The sequence below is a fragment of the Scardinius erythrophthalmus genome, assembly GCF_964197995.2.
Source record: "Scardinius erythrophthalmus genome assembly, chromosome: 19".
Taxonomy (NCBI): domain Eukaryota; kingdom Metazoa; phylum Chordata; class Actinopteri; order Cypriniformes; family Leuciscidae; genus Scardinius; species Scardinius erythrophthalmus.
The window spans coordinates 29377331-29389628 of NC_138239.1; positions in this window are offsets into that span (position 1 = coordinate 29377331).

The window sequence follows — 12298 nt, forward strand, 5'->3', positions numbered from 1 at the left end:
TTTCACAAGGAACACACTGCCATTCAAATATGCACACTGGCAAACACCCGTCACACAGTTTTACTATTAGGGCAACAGGTGAGCTCTTCAATGGAGCAATGGATGCCAACATTGGATTTTTTTTTTTTTTTTTTACTGTATACAGTCAATTCTTCTGTTGTTTTGTATGTAGACCACTGTATGTGCAGCTTTGTGTTGGTTGGGGATGTACACTGTGTACATTGTTTTTGTGGAAAAAATTAAATATATTCGTTACCGTGTATTTGTGTGTTCGGAGTATAAAAAACATATTCTCAAATATTTTACAACACACTTATGTATGTACTGTCTGTAGTAAGTGTAACACTGAACCAAAAAAAGGCCTAAGTCATTATGATGAATGGAAAAGAAGTGTTTTCCATTCATCATAGTGTTTTACATTGACCACATCAGTGTTCAACTGGTTCTTATAAATGTCTATTCATATGATGGTTTGTGTGTGTCATTTGAAAACAAAATACTACTACTTTTAATTTTAGTGTGTAAGCAATCCAAAAAAACTGTATGATCGAGGCGACGGTGAAGCAACTCGTTGCCCAGCCTCCCTCATAGTCATACCATGGACAAAGACATGGGCAACTCGAGTGGCACTGCTTGTCTCTTTGGCCTCATCCTCTTCCTTCACCTCTTCCTCCACTCCCTACTGCTCATCCTCCTCCTCCACCTCCTACTTTTCCTCTTCCTTCACCTCTTCCTTCACTCCCATCTACTCCTCCTCATCCTCATCCTCCTCCTCCACTCCAGTGTCCTCAACCTCTTCCTTCATGTCTTTTTGGATCCATTGTTCCAAAACTGAATGACTTGACTCTGGCCCTTTTATCTATCTATTGAAGGTTCTGATTGGTGTGTGTGCTCAATTTTGACTCTTAGTGTTTCCACTTGGGTAATTGTGTGCTAACTGAGCTGAAGCTGTGCTGACTTCAGTGAACAATATTGAATGCTAGTGCTTTCTAAAAGACAACATGGTCTAGGCAATGAGAAATTAAGGGATTTATGTGTAGAGTTTTGCAGTGACAGTTCAACAAATCTGACTCATGTGTCAAAACAGGGAATAGTGTTTATAGTTAAGGGGTATGGGTGTGCTTTTTGATAAATGGCGTTATGGTTTTGAAACTTCAGTTCAAAAGCCTGGTTATAGTGTTTAAGAAATCAAGAAAAGGCTGCCTCTGATCCTTCCTTGGCCACACTACCATGGGCCACAAAGAAGAGGAGCTGCGGGGCCCAAGGTCTGTTTGTTTGCTGTGTTTTTTTATTTTTTTATTATTATTATTATTTTTTTTGCTTGTGATGGATGTACAGTATATGTATGTCAGCTAGTGTGTTGCAATAAAAAAGTGAGACATGCAGCGTGGAACGAGCTCCGTGCAAAGCCCAGGTCACCACAGCCATGCCACACTTATCCTGCCTATGTGATTTAATATTTTCTTTTTTTTATTATTATTACTATTACTATTGTTATTATTATTATTATTTTTTTTACTCCTTGTTTAAGCTCCCAATTAATGTATCTCATCTAATATGTGAGGCATTAAAAAAGCAAGACAAGTAGTGCTGAACCAGCCAGAGGCAAGAAATCCAGGGCGAAAGAATATAGGCAGACGGCGGAAAGGCACAATCCCAAGGCCCCAGGCTCCACACTCACCCAGAACTAATGGCAACTGCATAGGACAGGGACAGGACAGGATGGACAGGATGACACGGCCAACTTGGGTCCAGAAGCAGTGTATATGTACAGTATATATACATGCATGCACACACACACATATATAAAGAGAGGAAACTTATATTTCCCTCCCCTTATCCCAAACAAGTAATATTTTACAAGTATATAATTAGGTTTGATATTAACTAGTGTTGTTACCTCCTAGTCCTCCTAGTGTTTTTGGTTTCTGTAGGGTATTCAATTTAATTTTTGGGGTCTTATTTTTCCAGTAGAATTTGACAGTGATTGAATCTAGCGATTTAAACCAGGTGAGGGTGGGTTGTGAAGGTATCATTGTAAATAATAGTTTCATTTAGGGAGTATAGTCATTTTAATTACTGATATTCTGCCCATAATGGATAGTGGTTAGTTCATCGAGCGTTGAAGATCATCATCTATTGTTTTAAGTAATGGAGTAAAGTTGAGTACAAACAGCTCTGACAGCCTGGGGGAAATGTTAATACCTAAATATGTGATGTAATTGGTGCACAGAGGGATAGGTAGTGTCTGGGATGTCACATCCAAGCTGTTGGAATGTAATGAAAGGATAACAGATTTACTGTTATATTTAAAATATTAAATATTTGAGAATGAATCAATGATTTTGATAGTTTCTTTTAATGATGATGAGGGGTCTTGCAAATACAGTAGTATATCATCAGCATAAAGACTAATTTTATGGTGTATATTTGGTGTTTGAATTCCTTTAATGTGGCTGTTTTGACGAATAGCTGCTGCTAATGATTAGATGAAAATGGTGAATAGTGAAGAGGAGAGTGGGCATCCTTGTCTAGTCCCCCGGTGCAGTGTGAAGCTACGTGATGTTAGTCCATTTGTGGTGACAGTGGCTGAAAGTGAAGTATACAAAATTTTGATCCAGTTAATGCATGACTCCCCAAAACCAAACCTCTCCAATGTGGAAAACAGGAATTTCCAGTTGACTCTATCAAAGGCTTTATCTGCACCGAGAGTAGCTATGATGGTGTTGGCTTTTTGAATTGATGAGTAATACATTAAGTTAAAAAGTCTGCGTGTGTTAGTGGAAGCGAGTCTACCTTTAATGAAACCGGTTTGATCTGGATGAATTATAGATGGTGTGACTTTTTCTATTTTATGGGCTAGTGCTTTGGTCATGGTTTTAATGTCTACATTGATTAGGGAGATCGGACGATAGCTTGACGGTAATGTTGGGTCTTTATTGTGTTTGAGAAGGAGTGAAATTGTGGCAGTATTCATGTTATCCGGTAGTTTTGATTTTTGTTTTGATTCATTTATCATTCGGATGAAGAGGGGTGATAAAATGGACCAAAATTGTCTGTAGAACTCAGCAGGGAATCCATCAGGACCTGGTGCTTTATTGTTTGGCATGAGTTTTAGGGCATTAAAAAGTTCATGTTCTGTTATGGGGGATTCAAGAGTATTTATCTGAAGTTTACTGAGTTAAGGCAGATTAATACAGTTGAGAAATGAAGTGATGTCTTTCTGATTTGGGTCTTTTTCTGAGGGAAAATTATTTAGGCCTACTGTAATTTTTTTTAAAGATTTGGTTTATTCCTTCCGGTGAGTTTATGGACTTCCCTGCTGTGTCCGCAATAACTGGTATTGTTGTTTTTTCCCTATTTTGTTTGATTTGATTTGTTAATTAATTTTCTTAATTGATCCTGTGTTTCTTCTGTTGGGTTATGTTAATGTGTTCCAGTTTTTTTTTTTTTTTTTTCTGGGGTGTCATTCATCCCTAGATAGCATAGCCACTCTCTTTTAAAGTAACTGTCAAATTCAGGGTCTTTTAGAAGAGATGTGAAATCGCCATCTGGTAATGGATGGTTCATGTGGACTGGTTCTATTCCATTTTAATGTTACCAGGGCATGAGTACTAATGACTATTGGATGGATCTTTGATTCAGAAATATTTGATATGATAGAATTAATGGTGAGAAAGAAATCAATGCGGGAATATGAGTGGTGGACTGGAGAGAAAAATTAGTATTCTTTAACATTTGGTTGCTGTAGATGCCAGCTATCGCCAAGACCAAAATCACTCTGAACTGCTTTATGGTTTCTGTAGATTGCAAAATGGGTTTATTGCCTGAACTGTTAGATCTATCTATTGTTGGGTCTAGAACTGTGTTGAAATCACCTGCTATTATGATTGGACAGTTAGAAAGGTTTGAAATGGAGGAAAAAAAATGTCTGGAAAAAATATGGGTCATCTGTGTTTGGGCCATATAGATTGCCAATTGTAATTGGGCTATTATTTATAGAAATGTTTATGATAATGAATCGTCCTTCGGGGTCTATAACAGTGGTGTTATGAACACATTAGGGTTTTTTTACTTATTAAAATGTATACTCCTCTTTGTTTTGTGTTGTAGTGAGCCGAGAATAAATGATTGTACCAACCACCGACAGGGGCGGGTGTTGTGAGGTTTTGCGCTCGTGCACGGCTGCCTATGACGGCTGCACGCGAAAACCTCACAACACCCACCCCTGTCGTCGGTGATTGGTTGGAACACTATTTATTTTGGTTTTGAGTGGTGGTGAAACCAACTGTTTTTATGTGCAGATCTCAGAGCCTAGGCTGCCTACAGAGACGCGTTTTTTTGACGGCCTGCTTATGGGGTGGGCAGCTAGCGAATCGTTAGGAAAGATTAGATGGATGTGATCATTTATGTTTGGGCCTGAAATCGCTGATACAAACTTTAATGTGTGGGCCTGTTAGTACTGTATATGTGTAAGTGTGAGTGTATGAGTTTGAGCAGGTATGGCAGTGCATATGTGTGTGTGCATGTAGTGCAAGGCAGTGTTGTTGGGAGATTAACATAATACAAATACACACGTGACTCAATCCAAACAGCAGAAAAAAAAACAAAAAAACCTTAAATACATACATAGGGTCGAACATGGGGAGGAGGGGCACGAGACCAAGGTGCTAAAATAAGAGCACATCTATGAGAGAGAAAAAAAGAGAGAATGAAAGAAAGAGAGAGAGAGTTTAGTTACATATGTAATTATGGCAGTTATTGACTCTGGGATGGAAGAGAAGTGTTCAGAAAGCCATGGGGTTATGTCCTTATCGCAATAAAACTGTCCATCTATACTGTATATAGTTTATCCACTGTAATGATTGCCTTTTTTCCTTCATTTATTTTCTGTTTTTGGATTGGGAAAAGTTGTTTTCGTCGTTCAAGAATCGTTGATTCTATAGATTGTGCTTTTAAGTTGCCTGCGTTGCTTCTGAGCCAGTTCTTTGTGTTTGTAGTGTTCGAATTTTGCGATGATCAGTCGTGGTCGATTGTTATTGTTTTGAGATCTGATACTGTGCACACGGTGAAAAGTGATGGACTGTACAGTTTCGGCTGGTCCTTGACTGATTTTTCGGGGTCGTCTGGAAGTTTGTTCCGGGATGACTGTGAAAACTAAATTGTCCCTCATGCTGCACGTTTGCAAATCCAAAATGTTTTCTTTCATGGTTTTGTTTTCTGTGGCAACGGAAGTGAGTTGAGTGGTAAGTGTGTGAACTGAGTCCTTTAAAAAGTTATTTTCTTTAGTGATTTTCTTTAGTGAGAGTGTCCATTTGTTCTTGACTGAATTCTCAGCCTGGTCTCATTGTTAATACGTAGTATTACAGTTTTTCTCGATTGCTTAAACACTATAACCAAGCTTTTGAACTAAAATTTTAAAACCATAATGCCATTTATCAAAAAGCACACCCATTTCACTAAACTATAAACACTATTCCCTGTTTTGACACATGAGTCAGATTTGTTGAACTGTCACTGCAAAACTCTACACACAAATCCCTTCATTTCTCATTGCCTAGACCATGTTGTCATGTATAACGCACCAGCATTCAATATCATTCACTCAAGTCAGCACAGCTTCAGCTCAGTTAGCACACAATTACCCAGGTGGAAACACTAAGAGTCCAAATTGAACACACATCAATCAGATCCTTCAATAGATAGATAAAAGGGCCCAAATCAGTTTATTGAGTTTTGGATCCAGAAAGACATGAAGGAAGAGATCAAGGAGGGATAAGGAGGAGGAGGAGGACGAAGGGCAAGGGCAAGAAGACAAGCAGTCTCAGATGAAATTCAAGCCACTCTAGTTGCCCATGTCTTTATCAATGGTATGACTATGAGGGAGGCTGGGCTACGAGTAAGGCCAAATTTTAGTCGCTTTACTGTCGCCTCAAGAACCTTCAGGGAGGTGTGGTGGCAAACAAAATTATATCACTGAATAAGAGACAAACATTGCCAATAGTCTTTGATGTGGTTTATTTTCTTGCAAGAAAAGGCCAGCAGTCGTACAGTCACACAGAGTGGCTGCAGAGTGTGACAGTGAAGGGAGGGCATCCTTTCTCCTTTATAGTCTTGAGTCCCAGAATGTTATCTTTCTAGGTATTTCAACCATATGTGGAACATTCTTAGTTCATCATATTGTCTCCTTGAGTGGAGGCCCTCCTGTTACGTCCCAACACTCTTTACCATTCCAATACAATTCCATATTAGAATATTTGAGAAGGTTTGTGTGTGCTCTTTTACTGTCATATGATGGTCACACACATCTTACTTTAAGTAAATATACATTTTTTTGAGGAGAGAATAAAAAAAGAAAAGTAAAACAGGGAAAAAAAAGTTGTTTTGTTTTGTTGCGTGTGTGTTGTACTGTGTAGTACACGAATGAATAAAAATGTGCCAATGTATCCATTGGTTGTGTCTTTTGTGTTCATCATGTGAAAAGGTTTGTGAGGGGGGGGGGGACCACAAGCAACATAACTTACCAGTTTTGGAAATGTTGTTTTGAATTTATTGCACCAGTGTGTAAGACTATGTTGTAGTGTGTGTGTGATTTTGAGGGCTTGTGTGTCCTGTCTGAGGGCAAAGTTGGGTTTTTCAGCAAGAGTGAATGGTTTTGAGTGTAGAGCTTCATTTTGACCTGAAAATAGGATGTTTGGGGAATTGGGTGAGACGTTATGGATTTGTGTTTACAGTTTTGAGAATACAAGGCATAGTTTCAAGAAATGTGTTTAAGCAATCGAGAAAAACTGTAATACGTAATTTTCAAAGATAGAAAACGTACGTTTTGTACATTTGGATAGATGCTGAAACGTATGATATGGATGTATCTTCAACAATTAAACGTAACATTATTACGTTTTTTACAGCTACAAAACGTAAAATATTTACGAATCTTTCATATCATTAAGATATCTGTATAATTTACCTTTTACCGTTTTATAGATAAATGGAAGATCCCTTAACCCCACTCCCAAACCTAAACATAACGTTACCCATTTTATACAGAATATAAAAAGGACAAAACGTACAGAGATGTGTAGGGAAATGGCAATTTTATTAACAATATAGCATTAAAAGATTTTTTTACCAGCTAATCCTACTCCTACCCATAACAATTTCTTAAAACTACATAGGCTACAATTATGAAGAAAAATTACAACATACGTGTAATCACAATAATTTATTTATTGCGAAAATGTCAAAACCGGGACCAAAAGTCGTTCACATGACGATGTGTTGCAGTCACAGTCCTATTTTTCAGTATAATAGTTTTGAATGAGGTAGGCTACAGAGCAGAATTTAAGTTATTAATCCATGAAAATGTTAATCCGGCTTCGCTCTCTGTGAAGGCTTCTTCTCCATTTCAAATGTAGTTTACCAACTGAAATACGGCATGTCGCAATCTGTGGCGAGAGCCAATAAGCGTTTGATATCACAATTTTCATAATCATAATTTTTGAATTTGAATTCATCACGAGCGCGGAATTTGACAGATACGGACTGCGCTGCTGTGATAGCCTGTGAGATGGAGATGAAGATCACTCACTGGATAAAGGGCTGAATTTGGATCTCTTTCTTGCAAACGAATGGATTCTAAAGATTTGTATTATAATATCAAGCTAATAAAATTGATGTCTTTTGTGAATTTATGTTGGGTTTTGGTGTATTATTGTTCTATTGGAGAAAACGCATTTTGTGTCTCACTGTAAATAAACTAAATATTACAAAATGGTTAATCGATTAAATAAGGTATTTTTAAGGTTTTAAAGTGTATTCTTGTGTAACTGCATGTAGGCTAATCCTCCGAAACGAGTTTGCAGCAGAAAGCACGAACAGAGCGAATGGTTATTAGCCTATTTCTTGAGTAAACTGCATTTAATAATAATAAATGCGACTGAAAACGTAATTGATAAGACATTTGAATGCAATAGAGTCAAAACATTAATGCCACGATTTTAATATGCATAAATAAGAATACGTACAAATATGTACGTCGGTAGAGTTGTTCATACGTAAATAATTTACGTTTTTGTGCTGTTAATACGTTAATATTTTACGTTTTAGTGCTGTAAATACGTCAGTATTATACGTTTCTGTGTGTATAAAACGTAAATGTACGTATGGTAGAATTACACTTTACGTAAAAATACACACGTATTCTCATGAGATCACGTTGGAATTCTAAGCTGAGCCGCAGTTCCTGGAGTTCCTTGTGTATGACTTCAATTAATGCGATCCTGGTATCAAGTCCGGAAAGTTTATTTTCAATTGAGAGTAGAACGTCACTTACTCCAGAGCAGCACGGCGGTTCGGTGATGTGGATGGTGTTATGCTTGGACTGGTAGGTGAATCGGGATGAGGTCTCTTGTTGTTTGGAGTGGGGTTACCTTTACTTTTTTTGTTTTGGTCTGGTTTATCTCTGTTCATGGTGCTGCAGAATCTGCTGTGGTGCGCGTCAGAGACAATTTATATAAGAGACATGCCACTTCCTCAATTCTCAATAGAACTATATAAGGAAAACCCGTAACGGCAAAGATGGCGGTTGTTTGAACATGTCCCGCCCCTCCCGCTGGAAAGCCAATCATCTGCTTTTAACAGTCAAGCCGCGAAACATTTAGGGCCTGTCCCAATACCTCCCCTTACCCTAGATTTCTGCCCTAACCCTTGTTTTTGCGCGTTCTCGTGTAGGGGTAGGGTGTCCCAATACTCTAAAGAGCAAGGGGGAGTGCTATTCTCCCCTTAAAATCAACCCTCAAAACATAGTGCGGTCCGATGCAGACTTAAAATGAAGTGGAAGATGAAATTACCCAGGATACCTTGCGGACTCAGCAAGCCGGTAATTTTTTTAAACAAGATGGCGGACACCGCTGGAAAGGAACAATTAAATTGTAATTATATCTTCGCAAATAAGCATGTTAAAATTTCTAAATATGTTGGAATATGTTAGTTTAATGCACATCCAATGGACTGTTAAGTTTTGAACACTAATGTTAGAAAATATTTCACGAAGCTATCTGACGATGTTCATGATATCTGCCGAGTGCTTCGAGAGAGTCTGCCCATCAAATATAGCCTACATCTTATCTGGGTAGTTAATCTAATTTTATTTTAGATTTTGGCTTCCAAGGATTATAAAAAGAAGATGTGAGGTAAAACTATTAAAAAACTAGCCGCGTTCGTCTAGTGCTTGATCTTTTTCTTCACAGCGCGCTGTCACTTCTCCCTAACGTTAAACCCAAACAGCACTAAACACAATCAGTGATTGTTGTAAAATGCAGTGTCAGCTGATTCTCAATTGCGGGACGTGTTTGATTGTAAAAAGAGCTATAATAAGCACAATAATCCGCGCAGAGACGTTGATCCTGTTCCCATGACGGCGCGCGTTCGGAAACGGACTGCAACTAACGTTAGACAAGCAAACTATACTTTGGGTTTCATGTGCGCGTCTAAACGATCAAATACAGACAAAAATATGGCTAAATGACCGGTTTTGAGATTCACTTTAACACAGTTTATGTCTTAAATGGGAGTTAGTTGTGGAATAGTTGGGAGAAAATGTGTATTAGATCTGCATTCGGTCTTAAAGTGGCAGCGTCTAATAAACCTGCTAATGATTACACCTTAATGTGAATAAAACAACTAAAGGCAAAGAGAAAATTACTCCCAGCTCTTGAATGAATAACTTTAGCTTTTACTTTATTACTTTATTAGATTTCTAGCATATAATTATGGATACTTATATCCTGATCATAACTGGGATAGTTATATATAATTTGCATATAGTGGTGTCCCATTTCATAGGGAAAGATCTTCAACTCCACTTCCCCTCGTTGAGGGGACTTTACTTTCGAGGGCACTCAAAACCAAGTGGAAGTTTTAAGGGGGGAGAAATGGGACAGGGCCTTAAACCTATCGTCTGGTTCCACTGACGCATGCGCACAGTTGAGGTTTTGCGACAGCGGAGACGATGTGGGGACAGCGAGTTGTTCTGTGTGCAAGATCATTGACAGGGCGCATATTTAACTGAAAGAACCATATGGAAAGGACAAGCAGAGAGGGAGAGCCCCGGTCGCGCGCGCGCGCGCTCTCTCTCTCTCTCTCTCTCTTTTCGAAGCCAGGCAAAAGTGTAAACAAGAGTTACAAGACTTCACCGTCTCCAAATTAAGCGCTGTCTTGCTCTCTCTCCCGCACACATATTAATCAAAATAAAACGACATGATGGTAAAAGGTCGGAAGACCAAAGTTTCATGTTGGAGCATTCTGAGATTTTTTCCCCCCTGAATTACCGCTGGGTGTGAATTGTGCTAAAATACGTTGCCTTATCTTCTCTGAAATGCGTTCCGCACATTCAGCTGACATAAAATTACTCTCTAAATAAACGAAAAAACCTATCCAGTGATGTAATGTTTTCTGTGTTGACACTAACCTTGTGGGATGTCCATGTCCTAACTGCTGGGATAATCACACAACCGTATGACACGTCCAATTCGCGAACTAATGATTCATTTGAACCGATTCATTTTAATGAATAGTTAAAACAACTGATCTATACAATACATTGTTATTACTGATAAAGTGCAAACCTGCTTATATTTAAATAAAGGAGAACAATATTGACATTGAATATGCACAACACCGACATTCTGGATAGAGACGTAAATGAAGTTGGTGTCGTGAACCCTTGCGCATGCGTAGTAAAAGTATAACCTGTGGGGGAAAAGGCGTTTTAAACCTTATTGTGGGGCAAAGTCATCAAACTTTTTCAGCGATTTTTATCATATTTTACTGCTGTTTCTATATGCAGTTTTTATGTCCCAGTGACCAGTGAAAGTGCAGTTCTGATTCTCTGCCCATTCATTTAGATAGGAGCCTGGTCTTGTTAGTCCAAAATGGCTGCCCGGAGGCGTTGCCAAGATGGCGGCCGAGTGGCACGATTTGCCTAAAAGGACTTTGGTGCGCGTTGAAATATTCTTTGAGATGATCCAGGTTGAATGATGTCCAGTTTTGAATCGGGAGAAAATGCGAAAATGAAAGTTGGAGAAAAAAGCGAGAGCGAGGAAAAAAAAAATGCTAGATATTTAAATGATTGATTTTAAAGTTGTTTACAGTCTAGCAGACAGGAGCTGCCATCTTAGGTCACGCACCGGGTCTTGTGAGGTCTCGCGTTACTCAGCCATCGTCACTTCCCATCTTATTTTATGTAAGTATAAGTATTTTAAGTATTAGTTTTTAGGTGTTAGTGCACACATACATTTAAATGTGCTCACACTTGTCCTCTCTAACTTCGGCTGTGATTTCTGTCCTTTAAGCAGCAGTGTCTCTCACAGTCTTCTATCCTGTCCTCATTCAGTCGTCCTGTGTGTGGACTCTGATCTGTCAGCCCTCATCTCATCAACACTTGTCATCTCATTTACTGGTATGCTAGCAGCTGTCTCGTTCGCTGTCAGTGACACTATAGCGTAACCAATCCCATCGTACAGATGTGGTTTGTGCCTTGAATGATGGGAACAGGATATGGAAGGGGTATTTGTCAGTTTTAGGGCAGTGGAAAGCAGACCAGCTTAGCAGTTTTCTCAACATGATCCAGAGCGCATGTGCTCTGGGGGTTGGATGGCATCTGACTCCTAATTACAGCTTGAAACCTGCAAAATTAAGCAAAAATGTTAGGAGGAATTAAAAAATATATACTACAAATATTTTTCTTTTTTTCTTTTAATAATTTGTAATAAAGACTGGCTGACTGTAAATAAATTCATTATACTATAAAATCTGATGTAAACTTAGCTGGCTGGTGATACGGTGTTTCTCTGTCCAGGTGATGAAGACTGATGGAAGACTGACAGAAGACAAGACTAAGTTTCTCAGGTGAGTATACAGGACGGGTCTGTAGAGCTTGTCGTAGATGAGGTGAAGTGAATCACGGTTTATATGGTGTGTGACCATATAAAGGTGAATTATTAAAGCAGTTAATTTAGATTTTGTCTTACTGTTTTTCTGAACTACTAAAAAACATTTCTTGAAACCATCACACACTTTCTCAACCTTAAAGGGTTACTTCAGGATTTAGCATTAAGCTTTGTATTAGTAGAAAACCTGTAGTATTTTCGAATTACCATGCTTTCCCCCCTCATATCCCCCTGAGACAAGAGATTTATGTATTTTTTGTCTGGAAAAAATCCTCCGATGACGCAAAAATCGTCATTTTGCGTCATCGGAGGATTTTCTGTCCAGAGGCTAAAGACTACAGCCAGTAGAT